We start from the raw sequence: 27,729 nt of genomic DNA on the forward strand, positions 1-27,729 counted from the left end.
CGTACACAATCAACTGATCAAGCCCAGCACGGCTCAGGGAGAGCTGATTCTGTCCTGCACAGAGAATCACAAGATTGATACAAAAACCAAACATAATCTTTCTTTACACTTCAGTTTACTGTTTCAGTGTTTTTTTGACCTGGCCTGCAAAGCTGGCATCTCTGGAAGACTTAGCAAGAGGAAAACTGAACAGATGATCAAGAAGCCATCTGTCCTTAAGCTTTCTCTAGTGGCTTATATGCAAATAAGTGTCTTGATTTCCAAATACAGTACTTGCTTCCCAGTATGATTTCATCTTTCCTGCTTGATTATGTCAGAGCTTTTAATCTCAACAATTAATTTTGCCAAATGGATATGATTCTTTAAACACACCCCTCCCTCCCCCTCCATTAAAATTAAATCTGAGATTTGGGGTTGCTTTAATCAGGAAGAAAAATGTAATATTTTATCTCCCTATTTCCCCTAGTTAAATCAAAATGGCCCTTTAAGGCATTGATAAATGGTTTCTGTGGTACTATGACTATCACGAGGGACTCAAATGGGATTTGAGAGTAACTGCTTCAAGAAGATGTATATCCCATGGCTGACCAAGCAAAGACAGAATGACTGTAATTTCTCCCAGCCAAAGACAGCTGGCTGTGATGAGACAAGGTGTCTCATAATCCTATGAGACTCTTTTTACACTGTTTACTCTGGAGATATGGCTTGGGTCTTCTCTACTGGAAGATTAACGAGTGAGAAGTGATTTGTTTTATGCAAGACTGTAAAACTGAAAATAAAGTGAAAAGAAATATGACATTTTCTTACTACCTAGAGATCTTGGCTCTGCAAAATTCCAGCCCTACAAATGCTGTTTTCCAAAACATTCTGGTGAAGCAGCTAACACTGAGTACATTTGATAATCTGTGGTAATTCAGAACAGGGCAATTTTTACCTGGGATTGGCAATGACCCACACTCAGAAAAACTGTGTCTCTTGAGAGATGTACACTGGAATGTGATGGGTAGGAAGGACTGAGCTGTCAGAAGTTACAAAACTACAAAGTTCGCTTGTTCTGTTTTCCTGTTTTTCCACTTTAATCAAGGCTAACTGGTTTTAAAGCTCTAACTCTGAGTGATATCAAGTCCAAAAAATACTCCTTTCATCTTGTTTTCTCACTCTTTTACACAAGTTATGGTTGGCAAATGTCTTTTGTAGTCAGCTACCTTGGGGAACTTTTCAAAAGTTTGCCGAAGACATTAGATAAGACCTAGAAGTTACACCCCAGACCAAACAACATCAGTCTCATCCGTACCTTGGAGCTGCCTGAACATGGCATTAATCACAGAGCAGCAGGTAGTCTTGATGGTGTATCAAAAGTAATGCTAGAGAATGTGACATGTATCACAATGAAGAAAATGCAGCTCACTGCACATCACTTTCTAAAGCATTGACATCTGCTGCCAGGCTTGTCATCACTGCATTACCTTTGTGATCAATAGGGAGAAATGGGAGCCGTTCATCTCATCCACCATAGGCACAGTGAATCAGTCTGCTCCTGCCTGCTACCTGGAAAGGGAAGTTAAGGTGCCAAGTTCAAATGGAGACATCTGAAGTGATGATTATCCCTCTGTTGAGGCTCTTAGTGTGGCCTCACCCTGAGCATTCTGTGCAGTTCTTGGCCCCAACAATTAAGAAGGAAGTCAAAGTCCTTCAGAGTGTTCAGAGAAGGACAACAAAGCTGGTAACAAGGCTGGAAGGCACATCCTGTGACAGGTCCTGTGAGGGGTGGCAGTGGACTCTGGGCTTGTCTAGTTTGGAGAAGAGGCAGCTGAGCACCAACATCATTGCTAGAGCTTCCTGAGGAGGGCAGGGGGAGAGGGCTGAACTCCTCACCCTGAGATCCAGTGATAGCATGTGGGAATAGCTCAAGGGGACACCAGGAGAGGTTTAGACTCTCTGCATTTCTGTACCAAGAGAGTGACCAAGCACTGGAACAGGCTTCCTGGAGGGGTGGTAAATGCCCCAAGCCTGTCAGGCATTTGGATAATGCCCTTAACAAAATGTTTAACTTGGTCAGCCCTTGGATTGGTTAGGCAGTTGGGCTAGATGATTCTTGTAGGTCCCTTCCAACCAAAATATTCTGCTCCATTCTGTTCTGTTCTACGCTGTTCTATTTCTTTCCTAGTCAGTGTCTAAAGACTGGCACAGATACTGCCCTACGGTCCTTGTTTTGCCCTTTTTCCTCAGAGACCCTTGCCAAAGAAAAATGAGATGCCAACTTACAGGCTTTGCTGACGTGTTTTGAGGAGTACAAAAATCTCACACAAAAGGAATTACTGTTATTCATTTCATTTACAGGTGTCACAATGACATTTTTCTCCCCTTAGGACTGAACTTACAATAAGCAGACTGAGAAAGAAAGCAAGGGAAAGGGAGCAGAGGACAAAGGTCTTTTGCCAGTGAAATCCTTCTGCAGGATGGCGTGGGAGGAAGGTGCCAGTCAAGCCTTGTCCTGAACAGAGCTTACCCTGACATGCAGCTGCTGCTCACAGAGGAAATATTAGAAGGCCAGGACAGAGGTGAAGTGAGGTGATGGCTGAACAGTCCCCATGGGACTGGCTTGCTTATCAGTGCTCTGCCTCTGGTAGGACCCAGAAGATACTGAAGAAGTTCTTGTTCTAGTGCCTACAATATAAAAGCCCCTGTGGGAGACTAAAACGTTATGGTAATCAGCTTAAACACTGCTAAAGAAGCTGTGACCACCAAAGCCCCCTCCCCACTCAGATACACCTCCTGATAGGACCTGGAGTGTGAGCCAAACCACCCCAGGTCTAAGGAGAAGAATTTATCCACAAGGAAAGCCAAATCCAGCAGCTGTCCTGACAATCAGCCCTGCTGGGTTCTGGGTGGGAGGGACCACAGCCCATAGACTCATTTGCTGGTGCCAGACAGCAAACACTCGTTTGCAGACACTCCCCCCAAGCAGGGAGGGAGAAGGAAAGTGTTTTGGTGTGTGGTGTAACCTCTGGTCAGAGGGCATGAGCACCCATCGTGCCTTACACAAACTGTCTCCATTGTAAAACCCCCCCCAATGGGAAGGCCACATAAGACACAGGACATTTATGTGAGAGGCAGCTGAGGAGGTGTCATAAACCATCAAAGACACCCAAAGCACCCCCAGACTCATTCCAGAGGGCTGCATGTGATGCCAAATGATGCAACAGATTCAGTCTTTTGCAAGAGACAGTTCCAAACTTGCCCCTAACAAGTGAGGTGCCTGGGTATTCCCACCCAGTCTGAACACAGATTAATCCACTGAACTCTGAGTTTAGCAGGGCACCCAGCACTGAGAAGACCAGAAGAGGATTAACAAGACACTGTCAGGATCCAGGGAGTGGTGATGTTTTCTACTTAATCTGTCTCTCTGTCACTCTCTTTCTCTTTTCCCCACTCCCTTTTTCTATTTCTTCCTCTCTCTTTCTTTCTCTCTCTCACATTTACTGTTAAATACAATCTATACTATTGACTTGGGCATATGGTCTCACTTGCACCTTGATCAGGGCAGAAGCATATCAGTAACAACTTTAATAACTGGATCTTTATACCCACCTCCCTTCTGCATCCTGAGTATGGAAATGTGTGCACACGTATTGCTTTCTCTAACAGATGCAGTGAGAAAAATACCTTTGTATTCTGTCTTGCAATTTTGAGACTTCATATTTTCTATCAGTTGGAGAAAACCTCTTCAAAATCCCTTAATCAAATGTGTCTCTTTATGAGGTGCATTGGTTTACACCAGAGATGTATCTAACATTTCCTGCCTTTGCCACAGAAAAGTCAGTAACAAGAGCAAAGACACTTTACTGTAAGAGGAAACACAGGGAACGTGTTCATCCCTCCTGAATGTGCACACAAGGTCATTACTGGCATTACAGTGTAACATTTTTAAGATTGATCATCTCCTTTTAATTGCAGAAACACAGAAGGTAGCATCATAGATTATGACTAGAAGTCATTTGCCAGATAGACACTGCAATAGCAAATTAACCTGAACTTTCTTTGCAATTGGAAAGGCAGTCACAATATATGTGCTCCTGTTTAGACCACCTACCCATGGGCTGTCAGGGGAAAAGCTATTTGAGCAAAATTGGAAAATGCTGCAGAACAGCATGCTGGCAAAATAATCTCTCTTAAGCCAGTATCCTGCCAAGTGAATTTAGGGAAGAAATTTAGATCTGAATAAAGAGATAGACTTTATTTAGCTGTAGCTGAAAATATAATGACTAACATTTTTCCTTTGAAAATTATTTGTTTTGCAGAATTCAAACTTCTCTTAATTTCTTATCACACAGACAAAGGTGGAAGTGCCTGTACTGGTATAAGATTTCAGATTTCCTGGTTGGTTTGGGTTTTTCAGTTTGGAATACAAGGTCAGAAATGCTACAGTTTCCCAATGGTGGAAACAGCCATTTCTGAGGAACTCAAAGGATGGAAATTAATTGGAAATGTCCTACCCAGACTGATTTCAGACCTACTGCATGCCTTTCATACCCTTCTTGAACAGTTATAAATTTGCAAAATGAACACATTTTGTGGAAAAATAAATAACAGAAACTGCAAGAAGCTTCAGAAGAAAGACAAAGAGAGGGGGCTAGATCTACAGAAGAAACCAAGTGAAAATTAGTCACCGACATACCAGAGTATATTAGGGTGAGCAGCTGAAAACCAAAAGATTTGGGGGCAACTTATCTGTGCCTCAGAATTTTGTAGGCTCATATGCTGTTGTCAATACCTTTTTCAGTGGAACAGAAAAAGGAACAGGAAAAGGAACAGGAAAAGGAACAGGAAAAGACTAGACTGCCTGTCCTCCTGGTGATACACTGCAAAGTACAGCTCTGGCAGTCCCCGTTGCTGTTTGGGGAGTGAAATGTGGAGTGTTCAGGCACCCCTGAAAATACAAAGATGCAACAACAGTCCAGAAAAGAGACCTGGTTCAGGCACTGCTTCCCCGAAGGCAGGGGTCATAATCCTCCATGTCTATCTCAGTCAGATCAGGGATGTTGCCCCAGGTGACTGTAGAACATTGCAGGTGAAATAAACCAGCATGTCCACATGGGGCAGGAGGTTATAGTTACTGGGCAGTGCAGGGTCTCTTGGGTTAAACTACTCCTTTCCATGGGACCAGATGTGGAGAACAGTATGTCAGAGACCTTCCCCTGGCTTTTCCTAACAGTAGTTATAATTGTCCATTATGTCACTCTAAAGTCTAAAACACTATATAAGTCATATTTAAAGCTGCCTACTTTTTCTTTCCATTGGCAGTGTCAGGAGCTCAGATAGGGAAACAAGCACTGTTGTCATCCAAACGTAGGATGATGTATCTTTCCCTGTACAGCAGAGGTACTTTTGACACAAAAACCAATGTCCACTCTTTTTAAAATGAATTCTCTGCTAAAGAATGTACTTTGACAATATGTTTGTTGGTTTGCATGTAGCATCTAATCAATGAAAATGCTTTGTTCTTCTTGCAGTGCATAGAGCTTTATTTGGTTACACTGATGGTAAATTCCTGCACAGAGTGTGTCAAGGCTGTGAGCCAAGCACCCCTGGGAATCACTGATGGATTGCTCTGGCTGTTGTATGTCTGCTTCTGCCTGCTCCCATTTCTGACATAATCTGGTTACTTTAGGAATAGATCCCTTCCTTCCTTGCCAGAGGCAACTATCTCCAAGTGCCAGCAGGGATGAGGATGAGTGTTTCAGAGCCCTGGAGAAACTAAAAAAAACCTTTGACACAGGCAGTAAATTACATTTTACATTTGGAAGAGTATCTGGCCTCTAAGTGACCTTGCAAACTGTGGGAGCCAAGAGATCCTCAATACATGAACTGGAGAAGAAGCGATACTTCTTATTGCACATTATCTTAATTTTTCCATGAAAAGGGGTGTTCAGTGGGAAGGCAAGAGATTTCCATGAGCTTTCCTGGCTTCTTCTCAATCTCAGGAAACAGAAAGGTTGGATGAGGATGGTGATTTTCCTCCACCTTATCATTTCAAACAAAAATCTGCTGCAGCCACCTGCTTGTCTCCAGGACTTTCTGTTTTGCCTGACTTCTATTTTTAAACTGGCTGAATTCCTCCCTGTAAGGAATTGCCACAGCCAGTGACACCCCTCCCAGTCACACCTCCCAGTTCCAGCCTGCTCTGGACTGTGGATTACGTTTCCTCATACGTTGTGGTCCTGTTGCTATTTTATGTCTGTTTCTCTGGTTCCTCCACAGCACATGCTGCATGGAACTGACTGACATAAAGGAACAAAATCCAGAAATATGTCCCAATTCCTTTTGACTTCTTCCAGGCTACAGAGAATGCTGGATTTTTCTGCTTCCTGTTTTCTTTCCACTTCCTACAGCTGCTCTTATTTTAAACATTATCTTCATATTTGATTACTGTAGTTTGTAATTGTGCATGACTTAATAGTGGAAAAAAACCAGAGCTGTTCATTGTGTTAGTCACCTTGCAAGTGGCTTTCACAGTGATTTATACCTCCAGCCACACTCCCCTAATACACTGGAAAAAGGCCATTTGAGCATTACTGCTCATTCATTCTCATGACCCTAGGCCCTGTGGGGCACATGCATGATCCAGGATCTCGTGGTCCTGTGTCTCAGTTAACCAGGAAAGTATTTTTAGCACAAGTCAACAACTGATTTGTTTCACATCTGAAATGTTTTAGTAATTTGCTTTTTCTTAATTATTATGCATATTTCCTCTGAGTGAGTGAGGGTCCAGTCAGTCAGGATCAGACTGAGCATTCAGCCAGGACAGGACACCACACACAGCTGCAGATCTCCTCACACAGCACACAAAAAGTGGAGTGTAATGAGATTTCAAGTGCTATGTATAATTGCAGTGTACATATCTCTTTTGAAACACTACCTACTTTTTTGTTTAGACATTTTAAACCTGATTTTAATATAATTCCTTTCTAATGCATCCCATACAAACACACATTTGTGGCCTGCTTTTCAGAATCAAGAACCTCTGCTTCTGAATTTTCTTATGACTCTACAAATGTGGTGAGGAACAATAACTGTAGGAATCCAGCTGAAAATATGAGGGTAGATAGGCCAGGACCAAAACCTCAGCTCTAAACACAGGCAGGAGAGAGCCTGCATGTGGTCTGTGCACAGCAGCATTTGCATGCAGATGGTAAAGTCATACCAGCAGGGATTTTGTTTAGTTTTGTGTTGTTTGGTTTGGGTTTTTTTTTCCTCAGTGTTCAGCACAGACTAATCCCAGTGTGCAAGACAATAATAAATGTTGAAAAGAAATTTGTCACATGAGTTCAGGTCAAGCCAAGCCCTAATCCTTCATTTCCCCAAAGTCTATGATTTCTGTATCTTGAATCATCTATCTGGCCACATGCTTACCTATAATCTAAATAAAGAACAGAAGAAGGAATTTAATGTTCACGACAGCATTAAAATCCTTTTCAGTCTCTCATTTCTGCTCAGCCTCTGCTTAAAGGAAAATTTCCTCTACCCCACTGATAGTTTAGTCTTTTAGGCAATTATAAGGGTAAAAAAAAAAAAAAAAAAAAAAAAAGTCCTGCACAATTCTATACCATTACATACAGAGGCATGTCACCCTGTGAAAAAGCAAGAATACACCTAAAGATAGGAATTGAATTGATAATAGTATTTTCTGACCTGTTTCAACACCAAGACCATAGAATATTTAGCTTGGAAAAGACCTTTAAGCTCATCAAAGCCAAACACTAGCCTAATATTGTCTTGCTCACCACTGAACCATCTCCAAGTGCTACATCCACATGTTTTTTTAACAATTCAAGGCACGGTGACTCAGCCACCTCCCTGAACCATCACTGAACCATCCCCAAGTGCTACATCCACATGTTTTTTTTAACAATTCAAGGCACGGTGACTCAGCCACCTCCCTGGGTGCTTGACAGTCTTTTCAGTGAAGGAATTTTTGAAATATCCAACCTAAAACTCCACTGGCACAACTTGTGGCCATTTCCTCTAGACCTGTCACCTCTTACCTGGGAGAAGAGGCCAACCTCCACTTCCATACAGCCTCCTTTCAGGTAGTTGAAGAGATTGAGAAGGTCTCCCCTGAGCCTTCTTTTATCCAGGCAAAAAACCCCAGATCCCTCAGCTGTTCCTCATCAGACTTCCCCTAGATCCTTCCCCAGCTTTGTTGCCCTTTTTGGACATGCTCCAGCCCCTCAATGCCCTCCTTATAGTGAGGTGTCCAGAACTGACCGCAGAATTTGAGGTGTCACCTCAGCAGTGCCAAGGACAGGGCACTGCCCTGCTCCTGCTAGCCACACTATTGCTGGTACAGGCCAGGTGCCATCGGCCCTCTTGGCCACCTGGGCACAAGCTGGCTGTCAGTGTCCCCAGAATACACATGGCCTGATCCCACACTCCTGCAGGGTCCAGTTGCTGTGCAGGTCCACAGCCACTCCAGTAATTTTAGTACCAAATCAATCCAATTTTGCAGCAGTAAAATGAGACACCAAGTCTCTAGTGTTCAGTGCATGAGCAATGCTCAGAGTCCAGGAGCATGGCTCAGAGAGACAAAAATTGTAGCAGAATTAGGCAGCAGCTTGTCAGGGGATGAGCTTTTTTTGGCCTTTACTCAATGGCCTCTATGTATCTAAATATTCCTGCTTTAATAGTCCTTAAGAGAAGACTTTCTTTCCAGCTGCTCAACCCATTTAATCACCTGAGACATGGTTTATGTTTTGCATATTAAAGACCTAATATATCTTGGGAAAAGCTCTAATGCCTCCAATTTGTGTACAAGGGTCTTGGCTTCACAAAAGCACTGGGCATCCTTGTCTTCATGGCAAGCCAAAGCCAGCCCCAGAGCCCACAGGAAGATGATATGCATTTACTGTATAATTGTTTGATTTGGGTTTTCTTAGAGGCCAATGGCCCAGCCTCTGTGACTGGATTTCCCCGTCCTCAAAGGATTTTCCAGAGGCTGTCACACGTCAGCTGTGTGGTTCCCTTGGGTCTGCACCAAGGTGGGTGGAGAAGAACATCCCCCTTGGCACTCCACCTCACCCCACTGTTCCCAGGAAGCTCAGAGTACTCTTTGATCACAAGTTGGCTATGCCACTGAGGCCAGTGGGCAGTATCAAATGTTCTCCCAAAGCGTGTGGAGGTCACGTAGCTCCCAGCTCACACGGACACAAGGCTGTGCAATGTGTTGGGAGTTGCTCAAGGGCACTTGGGCATTCACTGCTTTCTGCTTGCACAGCACAGAGAGGAGTGCACGGTCCAAATCCAACGGGAGCAGCAGGAGGGACACAAAGAGAGTCAGGCAAGCTCTGTGGGACTCCATCCTCCACTGATGTCAGCTGCTTAAGTCCTTTTTTCCCATGTCAGATGGAACTGCCTGAAGCCTGCAAATACCAGGAGCCTCTCTGAAACATGCTGCCTGGGCGAGGAAGGGGCTGGTGTTTGCTAGCTCTCACAGTCCCAGAGACAGGAGGAGCAGCATGGGGGCAAAGAGGATGGGGAAATCCCCTCTATTCAATCATTTGATTATAACTGTTTCCTGAAATCTTTTAAATAACTGTCCCTTCTGTACACAGGCTGGGAGGGGAAGGCAACAGAGATCTACAACAGTGTGTCCAGACTGTGTGAATTCTCCTGACATGATTCAAAAACCTAAACTACAATGTGTAGTCTGTTTTCTTGCCACATTATTCCATTGATGAAAGGAGTATCTTTCACACCAATTGACTGGAACTTCTACAGTGGGAAAATTGTTGTAGTTATGTCCTGCAAGTCTTAAAAGCTGAGTGACAGTGGTAGGGAAAAATCTAGTGTCACATTCACAGGTGTCACATGATCATGGTCCTCCACACCAGAGTTAATAAATGCTTTTGTTCACATCCAGTGGTTACAAGATCAGAACCCACTTGCACAAGAAAATATACAACCATGCACCTGACTGTATTGGCTGTGCATTGAAGTCAGGGCTATGTTGTTGTGCATGTTTCCAAAAGGATAACTGATGTGTATAATCTGGAAAAAGAGTTCAAAGCTTTAAAGTTCTCAAGTAATTTAATTCCATTTCAGAGCATGATTACTGCTAAATTACTTTTATCCTCTAAGTATTTTCCAACATAATAAAGGGTACTGATGAAAATCAGCATGAGTTTGTGGTAATAGTTTATAGACTTAAATCTGGAATTTTGAGGTTGTGGGATTTCTGGTGCACACCTATGTTCATAGCTCCAGTCTTTGGAAAGGTATTTGAAAAATCACTCAATCGTTTCTTATTTTATGTGGATCAGATGATCTGAAATGGTCCTAAGCAAAGCATGGTCCAGACACATAGTGTGTTGAGGAGCTTTAACTGGGAGGATTAACAGCCAGGATTCTTCTGACTGAATACTGACCTGTATGTATCCATGTCTCCACAGGGACTGCATCATCTAGACACGCACAGATGTCTGCAAAGTAGCCTAGAAAGATTTAATAGTCAGTTTTTTTTCTGTTCACAATGGTGTTTAAATAAGCAGAATTACTCCCCACAGGTCTGTCTTCATTGACTACCAGATCAATATTCAAACATGCTCTGTGGCCATCCAAAGTGATTTTGACAAACCTTAGTAAACTTGGCTATTAATAACTGTGTGTTATCAGTCAGAAAGTAATGGGTCAAGCTTTTCTATCTGGTGCCTGAAGTTGGTATTTTCTTCCACTGAATTCTGACCTACTACCTCCCCTTTGGGGCTTTACTTTGCAGTGTAGCAACTTGGACAGTTCAACAGACCAGAGGTGACTTGTTCCTCCATCTCCACTGTTGGGCTACTATCTGAGCCAGTCATTCTGAAAAATCCAGCCTTCACCTACAGCAATCATTTGCATATGTGGCAATTCTTTTCTGTATCTACACAGAAACAATTTACTCTTCATTCAGAAAATTAGGCTAAGCCTCTAAGGAACACAGATTCCTAAACAGGCTTACATTTATTTTCCTTGTTTTTCTGTCTCATTACCATATTATCAATTATACAGCTTAACAAAGACCCATTTAAAAATCTACATTTAGCACAGGTGATGATTGATTGCAGGGCCATGTGGATCCTCAATGGATGGCTTGGCCAGAGACAAATACAGGTATTTGAAAAAAAAGAGCCATTCCTGTCCTTGCAGAATGTGGGGGAAGCACAGGACTATCATCTTGAAAATCTACTTGAACAATGAGATGAGAATTCATTTCCCAATGAGAATAGTCTTTCAACTTGTTCTTCCACACTATAAATCAGCTGAAGGAAGTTGGGGAAAAATTTCGTGGTATTGGTAAACCAAAGATCAATCAGCAGCAACAGCCATGTGTCATGTCATAACACACTTTGCAGTCTGTGTGTGGTCTAAGCCAGACCACCTAATATGAAAATAACAGAAAATGTGGTTTCAGCAGCAGCTGAAGTGAGTTCCTCACACAGATGTGTTTGCAATCTGCAGCACTGACCACAAAGAGCAAAATAAGACAGTATTAACAATGCCCTCTCCATCCAATGCTGTCTTTTCATTCTGTTTGCATGGGACCTAATATCTGTCATGGGCCATTCTGGTCCCTGCCCAAAATCGGACACCAAAATCATGCAGTCATCCAATCCAGAGGGAGAAACCCTGCAGGTACTTCCTGCCTTCTCTGCTCCCAAGTGCTGGAGCAGGGCCTGCCATGCAGTAGCTCGAGAAGGTGTCCTGCTCACACAGCTGTCTTCAACCAGCCACAGTAAACCATGAAGTGATACTTGGTTAGCTCTGAAAAGACACCAGAGCTGAGAATTAGAAACAGGAGACAGGACCTTGCCTCCAAACCAGGAGACCTCTGATTTGAAGGGAGCCTTTCTGTGGCAAAGCACTTGCAAGCTAGATGGTCCCACTGTCTTTGTGCTGCAGGGGTACCAGAGGTGGGAATGGGGCAGAAGAGTCCTGGCCCATTATCTTCTCCATCTGTACCAAAATGTTACAAGTTATACAATTTATAGGTGTATTTTTCATTTCTGTTAGGATATATCTTTCATGTGGTCTCAAAACTATTTTATTCATCTGTCATACACATCCCTTGTTGAAGACAATTATTTTCATAAAAAAGGAAAAAATAAAACCAACCTGCTTTGACACAGGGCTTGATATTGGCAGGGGATGAATTCTTGGTATTACTCCAAGCAAAATGTCTGAGTTGTACACTCCCTGTCAGAGAGAGCATTTGTGTGAATGGTCAGGAGCAAAAATTGGAAAGTCTTCATGAGACTAGAGGTGCAAACACCTGCCTAATGCTTCACAAGCAGCACAGAAGTAAGGATCAGTTGTTTAAAATTCCTCTGGCTGACAACTCTCATGGCTTTACAATATATTTTTCTGAAAGTCCCTGATGCTGAGGTGGGTCATATTTAGCAATGAAAAAATTTCATATTTACCTGTAAGCTGTTCCCATTCTAAACCTCAGTGTGGACCTGAGACTCTTCTGCCTCTCTGGAAATGTCCACAGAACAAGATGTGTTTCAGGAAGGCTTGTTTTCCTCAAACACATGCTGTTAAGTCTCATCCAAGAGTCCAAAGGAGGAAGTCTAAGCTCCTTCCAATCAGACTGTCATAATTAATTATTTAACAGTCTTTGCTGGATTTAATATCTGTGCATTTAAAGAATAAAAAACTAGATGGCAAGTGAAAATAATCCCATTACCTTTTGTTATTGTTTCCTAAATAATCTTTTGGGGGTTTATCACTTTCTTGTTTATTAAATAGTTGGCAAAATTGATAATGGCTTTACTCTTCAGCCTGCAAATATTTTTCCATTTATTTTCTATCTAACATCTACAATACAAAGAGATCAGATAAAGCAGCCAGTGGGATAAATCTAGTGAAGAGTGTAAGCATAGCATTATCAAAGGCAGTGGCCCTAAACTGTATCCTCTGATGGAAGCCAGAAGTTCATTTAGCCCCACAACATCTTCTGTTAGGCTTAGTGTTACTAATTTGGGTTTACAGGTGGGGAAAAAAGGTACTAAGAAGGTACTAAAATATTTATGGCCATTGGGTCTTACATACAGTTGGGAGCTGATGTGGTTTTAGAAAGAAAGACATTTGAGGCCATTTAATGGCCCACATTACCAACGACTGCAGTAGCAAGCAATTTGGAAGATCAGATTTTTTGGTGCTGAGGTGTTTCCTTCTGTGCTGTGTGGTGGCAGCAGAAGGGGTGAAATTCTCATGAGTTTCCACCTGGTCCTCTGTTTCCCCCATCTCTATTGGTTGTGTTATCCCAGGCTCCCCAAGCAGATCTCTTCCACAAACATTTGTCCTTCCACAGGCTCTAAAAACCACTGCACTGAGTTCATGTGTGCCATGCCAGTGTCAGGAGCAAATCATCTCCTTCTCGTCATCATTCATGGGGGGCTTTGCAGCCCCTCACGTTGCTGTGCCCTGCCTTATTTCACTAAGAGGCTGCCATTTATACAAAAATGTCCCAGGCAGCCTTTGGACAAACAGGTGGTTTCATAATTTTGAAGAGGTTAGATTTCACTTTGGAAACAAACCAGGCTGTAAACTGACACAAAGCTCTTCTTCTGCCAAAATCTTAGGTAAGAAAAAAGGAACAAGTGTCTTCCCAGGCCCTGATGTATCCCTACCGTAGGTCTGCCTGTTTATGAGGCCTCCTCAGCTGGGATGCAGCAGGACGTGTGATCACAGACAGGACGCAGCGCAGCTTCAGTGACAGTCTCACCCCATGGGCTCTGCAGCAGCACTCCGGAGCTGCCCCAAGACTGGGAGGAGAGGATTTGGCACTACCAGCAGTGCACTCTGTGGTTCTTTCTAGGAAGCAAGATGAATTTTTCACAGAATGAAAAATTGATCAGAGCTTATAACCACTGCATACACTGGTCTATCCCGGTAGGTTCCAGCCGGGCTGTGCCCAGTGGACTGCCAAGGCCAGGATAGTCTCAGCGGAGGCTCAGACTTCGTCCGATCTCCCAAGCCATTCCCAGCTGCAGGCAGCCAAGCAAGCTCAAGTGATTTCAGCTCTTAGTGATTGTCAGCTCGGTGTGATTATCAGCTCTTTTGGCTTGCTTGTGGCCGTAGCAGCAGACACGGGGAGAGAGAGCAGAAGCGCTGTATAAGGTTCCGCAGGATTCTTTATTAGGGTGTCCCATGAAGGTTCTCAGTGACAGCTTCTTCTGCCAAACCAGGCAGAATTAGGGGTTTTTATACCCTACAGAGGTTTTGAAAACTGTCCAATAGAAAGGGTCAGGGAAAAGTGACCTATAGGCTTACAGAGAGATAAGCAAGGATGCAAAGACGGAAGAGAGGGGCTTCTAAGGACCAAGTCATCGTGACTTGGCATTTCCTAGCTCAGGCTTCTGACCTCCAAGGAGGCCTTGCAGGCCCTGTGCCTGCTACACTGGTCTCTGGATAAAGAGCTCTCATCCAAACGATTTCCATATTAACACTTTGGGACCATCTTTCTGAATGCTAGTCACCAAAGTTAAAAAAAAGAACCAAACAAAACCAAAAAAACCCCAAGAACCATATGCACAAACTACATCTTTGAGCTATGACATCTAGGAAAAAAAATATACTTTTAATTTACATTCTGTCTGATATTTGAGTCATGACATTAATTTTTAAATTTTACTGCAAGCACAAAAGACCAAGAGCTTGGTCTGTGTCAAATACAACCATCCAAGTCAGGAGCTAGGGATATGTGAAAACAGCCATCAGAAGATGGGATGTAAAGCTAGTCAATCATTTCAGACAACTTTCTGGATAAAAACTGAAAACAAACTGAAAATTTTACTTGCTTTTGATACATAGGTCCCCTTTGGCTTTTTTCTAATGTCTTCAGCCACTTTGTTATCACTTGTCTGTTCAGGACTCAGATCAACACAGTGAGAGCATTGTTTTGGACTATTAGATACCATTCACCAGTGATAAAAATATGAGTGGAAACAAAAGGTAAATGAATTTAAATATGCTAATGTTACATCCCCTTTTTCCTGCATTTCACCCACATTACATAAACCATGACAACATCCAATTGTAGACTATCAGGAAATGAAAGGTTTATAGCAATCCAAAACTCATCAACAATAAGGATCAGGGTTTTATCAACCTAGGATGTGATGATATACATGAAATGTGAAACTATAACCAGAATTTTAAACTTTAGCACAATGTTTTATGGCTGTCATGAAATCGCATGTGGAATGATGATTTCAACAATATTATTGTTTTATTAAAAAAAATTCTATTGGGTTATTAAGTTAATGGCCTATGGTGGGTACACTACATTCCCAGCTATCCTGTACTAGCAAGAGCAAGAGACTTGTAGGCAATGAGGTTTCCAAAATAACTCTCTTTATTAAAAAAATTCTATTGGGTTTTGTTCAGGAGAAACTTATTAAGTTAATGGCCTGTGGTGGGTACACTACATTCCCAGCTATCTTGTACTAGCAAGAGCAAGAGACTTGTAGGCAATGAGGTTTCCAAAATAACTCTTACTGAGACAGATAAAACTGTCTCATGAACCATCATGGTCAATCCTTGTGGTATTTTAGAAACAGATACACAGAAATGTTTCACAGAGCTCAAAAGTATGCCTGTGCTTCAGGTTAGAGGTGCAGGGTGCTGGATTCATTGGCAGAGGCACGTGGTTTCACACGGATGAATTACATACACTGCATTTTGAATGATGGGGTTGCCTCCTTTTTGCTGGTCTTTACAGTCACTTTTTCAGCATGGAAAAAGTTCATCCCATATGGATGTTCAAAAAACTTTGAGTTAGTCAACAACAATTAAGTCTTTGTTTAGGGTCTGCCTGACAAGTTACTGCAGTAACTATGGGAGTGGATGTTCAACAACATCTCAGAATCCTTTAATCATGAGAAAATTATTTCCCTCAGTTCCTTCTTAGAAATGTTGAATGTCCAACAGAGGATATATTCATTCAGACAATGAATTACAATATCAAGCTGACAGTTTAGAAAAGGGCCCTTTCTCTGACACAAAGCCAAAATGGTAGAAAGACATTAGGCAGGGTCACTCTGCATGTTGCCTCTGTTTGGGCCAATTTTTTGTATTTGTAGGGCTGAATGTACTCAAGATGACAAAAGCATCAAATTGCCAAGAGCTGGAGCAGTCCCTCTGATCAGACATGAAGTGATGGAAATTTTGTGTTATTCTTAATATAAAACCCTTTTACATCTTCCTTTCAAACACATGTACCAACAGGGGACATGCAGTTCCTTTATCATTTTCTCTTTGCTGTCTCTCTTGTGGGAACTTCAGTTCTCACTTTGACTGATTCTTCAGTAATTAATAGTTTGAAGTTCTTTATACATCTCAGCATCCAGCATGACTCAGAAAACAACCATCTCTTCTCAATGGATTGTTTAGGCAATGCAGTTCTATCAATCACCCATGAAAACATATCCTGTTTTTCCTAACCATATTTCTCATTTGGACTTCTGAACATGCTTACAGGATGAGAATGGAGGATGGATGAGTAGATAAGGGGCAGCACAGAGGCCAGACAGGTCAGGCTGGATTCCTCCCTCCATCTCTCCAGTGGTGGAATCAATCTGCTTGACTTTTTTCATGGGACTTCACAACCAAAAAGGCATTAAAGGGTGTGTATGTGACTTGCACAGATGGGAAGACAGAAAGGAAGAGATGTAATTAGATATGCATTTTTAATTTAATTCAACTGAAACTATAGATTTTTGCTGCAAAAAGCCAGGACCCACATTTTCAAGGATCTAAAGCATGCAGCTTTCACTGATGTCTACAAGGCCACCAAGAACAGTGAAATTCCTGCTAGGCTGGGCTGCTGCCTCTGGCCGTTCCCACCCAGCAGTACTACCAAAAGGTGCAGAAAAGTATTGCAAAAATATTGGCTGTTGTTACATCAGTGACCTACCAGGCAGACTGAAAAGAGCATTTCTATTGTGACCAGTTGCTGAATTTACCTTCAGAATTATTTCCAGCATCAATAGGCTGCTGAACAATTTTGCCTTTATTTCATTATGTATAATGATACATCTTTGCAAGATAGCTATTCTGGTGAAACAGTCCCAAAAGGGTTGGTGTCTGAGTCAGGATCAAAGAAAATCCAATTGAATCACATTTGCCACAGTCTCCAAAGTGAGAAAAAGGACCATGGATCTGCTGAAACAGTGACTGGATTGTGTGTCTGAGTCCTTCCCTTGCCTTTGGCACTGCCACCCACCTGAAAAAATAGCAGTGAGAATAGTTGTTTCCCTGGTAGTGCTCATAAAAGAAATTAAGAAGAACCTCCAGAAGTACCTGGTGCTTTGAAGGAGCTGTTACAGAATTCAGCTGGGGTATGTGCTAAGCTTTGAATTGATCTGTCTCTGGGAAAAAGCTGAAAAAACTAAATAGATTTACTCACCCTCAGAGGCTGAAGTGAACTGACACGACCTGTGGTTCTAAACAGCTCTGTCCCCATGAAATTAATGCTGATTCTCTCTCTCCTTCCTGGCTACAATAACATTTGTGGTTAGTTTTGGCAAGAGTACAGAACAGAAATAATTTTGGCAAACCAGTTATTCTGAATACTGCTTCTCATCAGCAATCTTTAATGTGCTTTTTTGACTGATTGCTCACTAAGAAGCAGACTGGAATCTTGCAAGTCTGCCTTGTGGTCTGTTCTCATTTGCTTTTATTTACCATTTTATTACAAGAAGCTGGGTGCTTAAATTATAATTCTGAAGCTTAAGATGTTTTTCTTTGATTATTTTTAATCTAGCTGTTCATATGTTGTTCCCACTTCCAAACATTTCTATAGAAACCCTATCAATTTAATGTAAAATCATGTATAGTAATCAACTGAATAGTGTTAGCTTGCTACTTGCATATCATTCTCATGTTAACTGATCAGCAAATTAACAGCAAATCCAGTGAGACCTCTGTAAGGATTCATGTTTCTTAGAAATGCATATTGCCAAGAACATTCCCAGGTGAGGTGGAAGTGAGAGGCTGCATTTAAAAAATCTTTGTTCTGGGCAAAAAAAAAAAAAAAAAAAAAAAAAAAAAAAAAAAATCAGTCCCAGATATAATTCTTCCAAGACTGCATATAAATATTTTAACACCTCTTTGCTTGCTTTCTCCTGCTTAAGCCTGTACACTGTGTTCTGGCTATATTTTCAGTTTCTCCTATCATGGAGGAGAGACTTTTAAAAACAGAAAAAAGGGTGATATTGTTAAGAATACACAAGAAATAAAATTTCCTGAATAAGATCAACTGGAAACCAGGATCAACACCATAAGGTTCAACATCAGAAGAATCAACTGATTCTTGATATCTCAAACTGCAATTTACCCTCACTAGAAAAAGAGCGATGCTCAGACAGAAATAACTGTTCATCAACTAATGTCACTGCAGCCCACTAAAAACCCAGAAAAACAGAATTCACAAAGCAGGAAAAATGTCTAGCTTTTTTACTACACTGTCACTATGGCATTAGGAGCCAGTCAGCTGAGGAAAACATGTTTTCCTACATACATTCTGAATTTAAAGTACAAACACTTTTTTTAAATGCTCCAAGAACATGTGGGGTAAACTAACTGTGAACAGCAGCAATATCTTCATATCAAAAAGGATCAAATTTCAGAATCTCAAAATTCCTTTGTTTTCTTTCTCCTTTTCTGGTGTATCAAAGCAAGGAAGCTTTTATGTGCTGTGTTGTTTTAAAAGAAGGGAATTTCTAAGCCTGGAACTAATATTCAGTCAGTTGTTAATCAGTGAATATTTGTATGTGACCCTTCAAATTTCTGCTGTTGGATGAGGAAGAGAGAGAGACATATACCATGAATGCAGGTCCCTGCAGGCACAAAATTTGAAACTTTGGTGAATGTTTAAAAGCCAAACCCATTTTTCAGCCATAAGGGTGAAAATAATTTTTCACTCAAAGGCCATTTTCCACAAGGTCACTATGAGCACCTCTGTGGGTGCTCCACAGTGCTACTGTATGTTTAGGCCATTTCCTACATTTAGGTGCACTTAATGCATTCTATGCATTTATGCCATCTGAATACTAATGTGGGGAGATAAATTTTCTTCCATCCCCCCCTTCTGAAGAAAGTAAATCCACTGAAGTCATGGTGCTTTGTCCATAACTGCAGAGTGGTGAGCCTTCACTTGTGTTGCAGTTCACACTTAAGAACTTCAGAAAAACAGTTCTTGATTGTCTTATTGTTCTTCAATCTGTGTCACCAAGTGTTTCGGGAAAAGATCTGAGCTTTTCAGTTGAAATAAAATCTGAGTTGTGCTCCTGGAGCACCCCAAGCACTCCCACTGCTGGTGGGTGTTCAGTCTTCAGAGTGGAATGAGTCCAAATTAACCATCCTGAAATAATTTAAATGTTTTTAAACAGTGCTTTGATGATGTCTTAGACAGAAGCTCCACCCGATAACCATGTCTAATATCTGCTCACAGTTCACTACTGTGTCAGTTTATCTGTTCCCTTTCAGAGCCTGTTTTTACTTTTGGCCTCCTTTAAGAAGCCCAACTGTGCAGTTGCACTTCCTATTAACCAGTGTGTTCTCTTCTCTGTTATAAAGCTATGACCTAGAAATTTAGCTGAGTTCTACCTGTGGCACAGATTGTGAGAAGGAATGAATCTTTTCCTCTTTTGTCACATCCACTCTTGTTTTCATTCCAGACTGAAGTCCCTTTTAAAGTATTTCCTCCTAAAGCAGTGTGATCATCCTCGTTGCCTTTCTCAGTTCTGTTTCAAGCTGTACTCTATTTTTGGTAGACAGGGTGACCTGATCCACACACACTATTCCACATATTGATGTATTGGAGGCAAACATGTTTAATTAGTCTGTATTGCTGGAGAAAACCTCACTTGGTGTTTATTTGCTGCACTGGTACCTCCGGCAGCACCACAGCACTGTGGCATTGGATTTCAAGAGAATACCAGGAAAAAAAACCCCAATGCCTGAAATAAGAAAGAGGCAGAGGTACAAGCACAAGAGGGTTGTCTGCACAACCTGATGATTAAAAGATCTAGGGAAAGTCAGAGAAGAGTTGGAAGGAAAAGTGGTGAATTTGTAGTCCAAGGATCACCTCAATTTGCATGCTAACTAATTGCCAAAGTTGCAAGTGATTGAATTAATTTATCTATTTTAAAAAGAAATCTGGTGAACAAGCTTTCTATGCCACATAAATAACTTTTAATTAGAGAAAGTCTCAGCACTGAAACACCAAATTATGTATTAAAGAAAGAGATAAGCACTGAACCTGACATTCAACCTTACTGAAATGCTTTACAAGATACTGCAGCACCAAAAATATTATGGAACGGACTGGAGGAGAGAAATTATCTTTTCCAAAATCATGTGTTTTCATTAAGTGCATGATTCTGCCCTTTTATAGTAGACAGGATCTTTGTCAGTACATTCAAGACATATCAGCTAAAAGTATTTTCTGAGGAACATTTTCAAATCCTAACTTCTTATGGAAAAGATGTTTATAATTCAGCTATTTGACAAGTTCAAAATGCATTTCTGTGCTTTCTCCTGCTTTGTCAAAAGTAACTCACCCTTCTTGTTCTGCAATGGAGATGAGTGTATTTTTAAGCATTATCAAGACCACCCTGAAGCTCCTTCAGAAGTTACTACTTAACGCTGACTATAAGCAAATGTTTATGTGCATCTTTCGAAGCTACACATTAAGACGAAAATTACAGCCATTACAGCTCTAATTCTGAAGTGTCATTTCACAGCTAAGGACAATAACCTTTCACCAAAACTTTCTGAGGGATTATGTACTGAATATTTCTCAGATTCTGCAAACTTTCAAAACTCCTTCAAGTGGACTGTTTTTCAAATTCTCATCTTCATTTGCAGTTCTTGTGTATTAAAAGATGTACATGGGTGATAATGTCATAAAAAGGATAACAACAAAAGCAAGAACAATAGTTAAAGATGAACCTGTGCTTGGAGATCATCTACCATGTCCAGTTCTGGTTTCTATAATTCAAAAAACACATGAACAGACTGGATAGGGTCCAAAGGAGGGCCACAGAGCTGTTCAAAGGGCTGGAGAACCTGCCCTGTGGAGGAAGATGGAAGGAGATAGTTCTTTTCATCCTGAAGAAGAGACGGCTCAGTCTTCAGAGAGACTCATCAGACTCTGAATAGTTAAAGGAAGCTACAGAGAGGATGGGAGTGTCTTCACAGAGGCACCCCAAGGAGAGGAGGTCAGCAGGTACAAGTTGCATAAGAAGAGGTTTCTTTCATCTCCACGCAACAAAGACATTTTTTACAGTGAGAATGACCACAAGCTGTAATAGCCTCTGCAGGGGTGTGGTTGAGCCCCAGCACTCAGGGGTTTCAAGCTGTGATGAGGCCAGGGGATGCATAATTCATCAAGGCTACCTGGTTGGACCTGGTGACCTTTCAAGGTCACCAGCCAGGGCTTGCTGAGTGACTAGAGAAGGACCAGGAGCTGGTGTGTCCCTGCTGGTGTTTAATGTGGTCATCAGACCACTGGAGAGGTCACAGAACCAAGACAGGGCCACCCAGGGCCACCCAAGGCTCCTCGTACTGAGAGGTGTGATACTTACAGAAGGCTGTTGCTTTCCCAGTGGGCTCTGTGGGAGGACAGAGGATAGACAATAGCACTATAAAGATTTATTTTCTCTTCAAAGCTGGCTGAACTTTTTCTGTTGTTTTTCTATGTGGAAACAAAGTTTGTGAGAGAACTCATGAAACCTGCTTTCTCCAGCTGAGTGCAGGGTTAGCTCAGCACCAACTCAGCATGGAAACTGCCTCTCCTGTCATTCCCATGCTGCAGCTCTGGGAGAAGCCTGCTCTCCTGTCCTATCAAGCCAAGGCCCACATTAAGATGATGCATTTGTGTGTAAGCATCTGAAATCTGTCAGGTCACAGCTCAGTCCCAAACGCCCTCAGGCTTCTCTCAACTCTCCAGCTGCTTTCTTGAGTGGCTGAATAATCAAACACCAGCTGAAAATCCCAAACTTTCATGAATCTTTACACATAGAAATACTGCAGCTGATTGGGGTAGGGTGTGATAAATTGGTAAGGGTCATAAGTGGGCTGCAAATCTTCAGAGACACAGAAATCTGATCACCTCCAATACAGAGAAACAGAACTGAAGCCTCCCTCCTGAAGCTCAGCTCTTTATAATTTTAGACACATTAAAATGAAATTAAGTGATCTATTTTTGTGTAGCTGTCTTACAGAGTAGCTAGCTGTCTTTAGCTGTCTTACGGCTACATCTGTGTTTCAGGCTGGCCAGTTAGGGAAGCAGTGATGCACTGTTATGCTATTGCAATGCTATGTCAGGTGACCCCACAGCATCAAATCCATTGTTATGTTTAGCAGCACACTTTGGTTTAGCTGCTCATCTTGCTGCTTCCTACCTTGAAAGCAATTTCATGTAATGCACTGTTGTGTTCTCCTCCTGAAGGAGTTTGTCTGAAAGGACTGCTGTGGCACAAGAAACAGTCTACTTCCATACTCTGCCACTGGGATTTGAAAAGGAATGGCAGCAAATGTGCTTTCCTCTCTGGTCCAGGTAGCTGGTAAGATTATATACTTCTATTATGAAGGAATAAAAGTCTATTTAGGATAACAAAATAAGCAGAAATGTGAAGAAAAGTATCTGCATTTGCCATGTTGTAAACCCAAAAACTTGTAAGATTTTTCTTATTTTCTGCTACTTTTGCATTTTACAAACCTGAAAACAAGCATGCATACAGCTACATATACACACAGGCAGGCACACTGCTTAAAACTATGTCCTTGTTAATCTAGTTAATCTTACTCTTGAATTTTGCAAACATACATAGACATTCAAAAGCACATGACTGTCAGTAACAGGTCTGTTCTCATTTTTTCTGCTTGTAACAGCCTTTTGGAAAGGAAGACTGGTACTTAGACTGCTTTTGGAGTGTCATTTTTCATCATTTCCCTATGAAGAACAATTTCAATCTGACTGTCAGATTGAAACAAGTCAAGAGGAGACCACAGCCCTGTGCTCAGAGGAGAGGATGCTCTGAGAGGATGGGTGATGTATTGGGGTGCTGCTGGAGCTGGAGTGACCCACATCCAGCACACCCTCGAGCCTTTGCATAGAGGTTCATTGGGTTGGAGGCAGCTGCCCGAGAGCTGCTTGTGAGGATAAGGATAAAGCCCTACAGACTGTTACAGCCCCTGCACAGCAAAGCACCTCTGCTGGCCTGTGCCATCTGCAGCCTTGACAGACATGGGCCTGCAGATGCAGAGGCTGAAGAAGCTGTAAGGGGCTCCCAGACAGCCTCCTGTGAGCCCAAGAGAGATCATCTCTCATTTTCATTGTTCTGATTCTTTATAATGCACTGAAAACTCTTCTTCTACATAGACCAACATAGTTGCACACACCTGTGTCTTCAGCAAACTCTTTGGTTCCTGATTTCTGAAGAAAAATTAATTAAGGATAATTTCCCCATTTCTCTTCTGAGGATTTTGTGGGAAATCCTATCCTAGGCACAGGGAAGGACTGAACTCCACTGCATTTCATCTGAACATAAACTGGGGAAGCTAGAGAAAGGAGATGTTTATCTGGGTGTGTTGCTATTCCTGCAGCTGTAGCTGCCAATACAAACTGCTCAGAGCTCCTGGTAAGGGCAGGTGTATCTCCTGATGAATGGACAGAGTGTAGGAAACAGGCAGCTCTGAGGGTCATGGTGCTGCTCCATCCTTTTCTCTATATATAATTATATAGATCTATTGGGATCTATATAATTATCCACCAGGCTTCAAATGCTCTGTGGGAGGAGGGAGTGGCAAGCTGGGCTGGCTGAACTCTCTCCTTGCCTTCCAGCCTGAGTGACCACCAGCTCAGAGACAGCCACTGAGCTGAGCTGCTGAAAGGAAGGAGCTGTTGTGCTCCTGCACTGAAAACTCAGCACAGCACCCACGTGCTTCCTTGTTAGTGTTTGGCTGCCATAAAACCCAGGGCATGGACCCCAGCTGGCACCTTCATGGCATGGCAATATCTCAAGAATAATTCTATTCTATTAATGCCTGAGTAGTGTATATTATTATTGTTATTATCAACTTTATTATTACATATTATTATAACTAGTAACAGTAAAATTATCTCCCCCCAACTAATTTAAATTAGACAATTTAGAGGACGTTTAACACCTTATCACCAAAAAAAAGACCTTAAATAACAACTTTGGCATTCATTTAAGATATCTGCTTCTGAAAAAAACGGGAGATAAAAGGTGTAATCAGTTTATTTGTTTTCCCCTACAGCACAATCTCAAACTACCAGCTTTCTCAGAAGGCTGCACAATGGTGGGCAAAATGGGAGCAAGACAATTGCAGACACAGGGCAAAGACAACCTCACTCCCAGCTGAGAAGAGCTGGGTTTGGTGGTGGTGCAGATGCATTCAGGGATCTCTGATAATTTCATTTCTTCTGTGTTTCATTTTTCATAATTTAGGAAGTTAGGATCTGTCTTACCTTTATCATTTTCCTACTCCAAGCAAGTCAAGACTAGACCCTACCTCTAAGAAAAAACTCTGGGGACAAATTTTAAGAGTAACACCTGCCCCCCTCCCCCCCCCAGTAATTCAGTGATGATGGTTTCTTACAGAAAGGCTTGCACATTATTCTTTTTGTCTTTTAAAATTCAGAGCAATCCCAAGACACCCTCCTCTATTAGCAGTGATATATTCCCAATATCCTCACTAGCGAGCTTTGGGAGAAACAAAGCAAAAAAACCTTCAGGAGATATAAGATGGAGAAGAAGGGAGAATACAGCAGAAGCTCCAACCAAAAAGCAAAGAATAGCAATGATTCAACTTAGGCTAAAAATATCTTCATTTCTAGTGACAGGATCCAGATGTGGAACAAATGCCAGTTCATGTCACTCAGCTCTGACCCAAGCACATGCAGTAAAGAGTGCAAGCAAAGAAATGGCAATTAAGCAGAGATATAAAACTGACTCATGGCTTCAGCAAGCAGCAGCATTTCAGTTCCCACAGCAAAGCAAGCCATCTAGCTGGGCTCACCCTTCATAAAACAGGCCAATGCTTTTTATATCCAAAAGCTTTAATAGCTCGTGAATGTCAGACATCCTTTGCCAGAAATTAATCTCTGCTTTGCAAAGTCCTTTCAGCTCTCCATGTCAGCTCTGAGCTCCTGAACTCACTGCAGGTTTCCTGATTTGTTTTTGGCAGAGGGCAGAGCTGCAGAGCTGACAGCATTTCTGGCTGGCTGCCCCAGTGCTCTGCCACCCCACTCAAAGGAGCTCTGGGGAGGATAATTTGAGAGGGTAGAAGAGCAAGGGGAAATTTCTTTTCTTGGAAATAGCTTTGCTGACTTGCAGCTTCCCTATGCTGGTGGTGGTATTTGCAACACATCCATGGACCTGATGGCTATGGGTCACAATTATGGTGGGTCCTAATTGCAGGTTGCACATCCCATTAGGAAAGATGAAGGCAGGGAAGGAATATAGCCTTGCTAAACTCATCCTTGGAAAGGCATTATAAGTGAAATGAAAATGCTTTGGCTTCATAACACTGCTGCAAATCCTCCCACCTGAGCTGTCTGCCCTGGCAGACATCTAACTCTAACTCAGCCATTTTAATAGAGCTTTGCTTTAGCCACTGTGCCATGATACTGGGACAGAAAATTTGGAACAGAAGTTGACTCAGACTACAGTGAAGGAGAGAGAGAGCCCAGTGTAATGGAAAAGCTCTGTTTGATCCTTCCTCCCCATTCTCTAGGGAAAAAGCGTGAGCTTTTTATGTGAACTTAGGCTGTGTCTCTGAACACATAAGGCTGAGAATAAACAGCGAGGAGAAGGCTGCCCTTTTCCAGTGCAGATCTGGGAAATAGAGGACTTTTTTTCTGACTTCCTTTACCTCTTGGAGAAAAACTTCTGAGGCTGGAGGATGATCAAAGGAACAAAGGAACACACAGCTCCTTTTCTACAAGTCATGTTGGGAGGTGACCTCTGGTACCCTAAACCAGAAACCGGACTCAGCTGAATCACAGGATGACAACTGCAGCTGTGGCACCCAAACTCCTTTGCATGGACACATTTTGGAGGCCTGACATTTTGGAGCCTGAAAACTTTAGGGACAAAAATATGGACAAAAGAGAATTAAACCTCTTTGGAGATACTTAACACCATTTCTTGGTCCTTTTGGATACTTTCCTTTTGTTTGTGACCTTTTTGAGGCTTACAGCATCCTGGGGTAAAGGGGCGTCCTTGTGCTTATGGAAGAAAGGCCTAGAAAGGTGAATGGGGAGAAAGCAGGTGCTCAGTGTAGCCCAGTGCCTCACAGACTAAGGGTGATGGCCACATTTGTTATCAAGGAGGCCGGGCTGTCACAGGTGTGTCCATGAGTCCAGCTCACTCATGCTGCTGTTCAAATCATATTAAATTGTCAACCTGTGAGCAGAATGATGCCAACAAAAGCTTGGGATAGCCAACAAAATCAACCTGTGTTACCAGGGAATTATTCTGGCACATCACTTGCTTGTTGGACAGGTTACCTCTTATTTGAGTGCTGTAAAGGCTTGATGTATCCCAGCTTAACAGAACCTTCCATGTACAAGGAATTTCTTTGGAGCTGGCCGTGCTCATCCAGAATACAAGACAGAAACATAATTTTTCAATTTGTTCCAGGGGTGAAGAAAACCAAAACTACCAGAAGAGAAGCCCTAGGCAGCACAGTCCTGCTGCCCCATGCCCCTGCTCTTGCAGGAAGCTGGTGAGTCAAACCAAGCACGTAACCAAGGAGCTCTCACAGACAACTTTATTGCAGAGGTCAGACTGACTGATTTCTCTCTTCTCTACCTCTCTGAAACTTACTGGCACTTACTAAATTTCAGGCTCCTTATCTTTGTCAAAGATGATGAAAAAGGTGGATTTTAGAAGTATTTGGAGGAAATAACTCATTGACAGAAATGCAGTTCCATAAACTTTGTGATATTTGACATAAGGCTTAAAAAATCCTGTCTCCTAACTTATTATTACCAAGGTCACTCCAAAACAAGATCAAAAAATAAAGATAAAGCAAAAGAGTCTGAAGACGTTGTTAGGTGTTTCCCTCTGTATTTCAAGTGACCAAAATCTGTCCAGTTTACAAGAAAATGTATTTATTAGGACATTTAGGCTGCACTCCCAAGAGCAGACAAAGCATGGTTCTGTCTGGTGATGAAAACTATGAGTAACATTGAAAAATGCATTAATTCTCCACCCAGATTGTTAAAATTTAGCTGCCCTAAACAGTAGCAGCCAAACATGCATTTGATAATGGTGATTCTTTCATACAAGAACTATAACTAAGCTCTTCGTAGGCCTTTTGATCTCACAATAAATCATCTTCCTATTTACAGACTTTTGAGTGTTTATTTATTAATTGTGAGCCACAAGAGTAATGAATGCTATACTTCAACATACTTTCAATGTACCTACACAATGTCCCTGGTGCATAAGAGTGCTAGAAAACACCTGTTTCCTCATCAAATTAAACCTGATTTTATTTCTGTGTCACAAGGACTGCACTTAATTGTTCAGTCCTTTAGAATATATAAACAACTACTGTAAATACCTTCCAAAGTGAATGACCCAAAAATCAAGCAATTTGACACCCTGCTAAAACCTCCAGTATTATCCAAGTTCCTCTGTTTAG

The 27,729-nt window shown here is 41.9% G+C and overlaps 1 long non-coding RNA gene across 2 annotated transcripts; it reads right to left on the reverse strand.

Annotated features, from left to right (window-relative positions):
• Positions 1 to 1,276: 1,276 nt before the first annotated feature.
• On the reverse strand, positions 1,277 to 25,235 carry LOC121337450. Of its 2 annotated transcripts, none has more exons than XR_005952898.1 (5): positions 25,096 to 25,235; positions 13,671 to 13,854; positions 12,151 to 12,231; positions 10,425 to 10,490; positions 1,277 to 1,548 (listed from the first exon to the last, which is right to left on the reverse strand). It is a non-coding gene; the product is annotated as an uncharacterized LOC121337450 (long non-coding RNA). The 2 variants fall into 2 exon arrangements; XR_005952897.1 differs by lacking the exon at positions 1,277 to 1,548 and adding an exon at positions 2,420 to 2,667.
• Between the last annotated feature and the right edge of the window lie 2,494 nt (positions 25,236 to 27,729).

Source organism: Onychostruthus taczanowskii, unplaced genomic scaffold (genome assembly GCF_017590055.1).
Source record: "Onychostruthus taczanowskii isolate IOZ18803 unplaced genomic scaffold, ASM1759005v1 scaffold27, whole genome shotgun sequence".
NCBI classification, from domain to species: Eukaryota; Metazoa; Chordata; class Aves; order Passeriformes; family Passeridae; genus Onychostruthus; species Onychostruthus taczanowskii.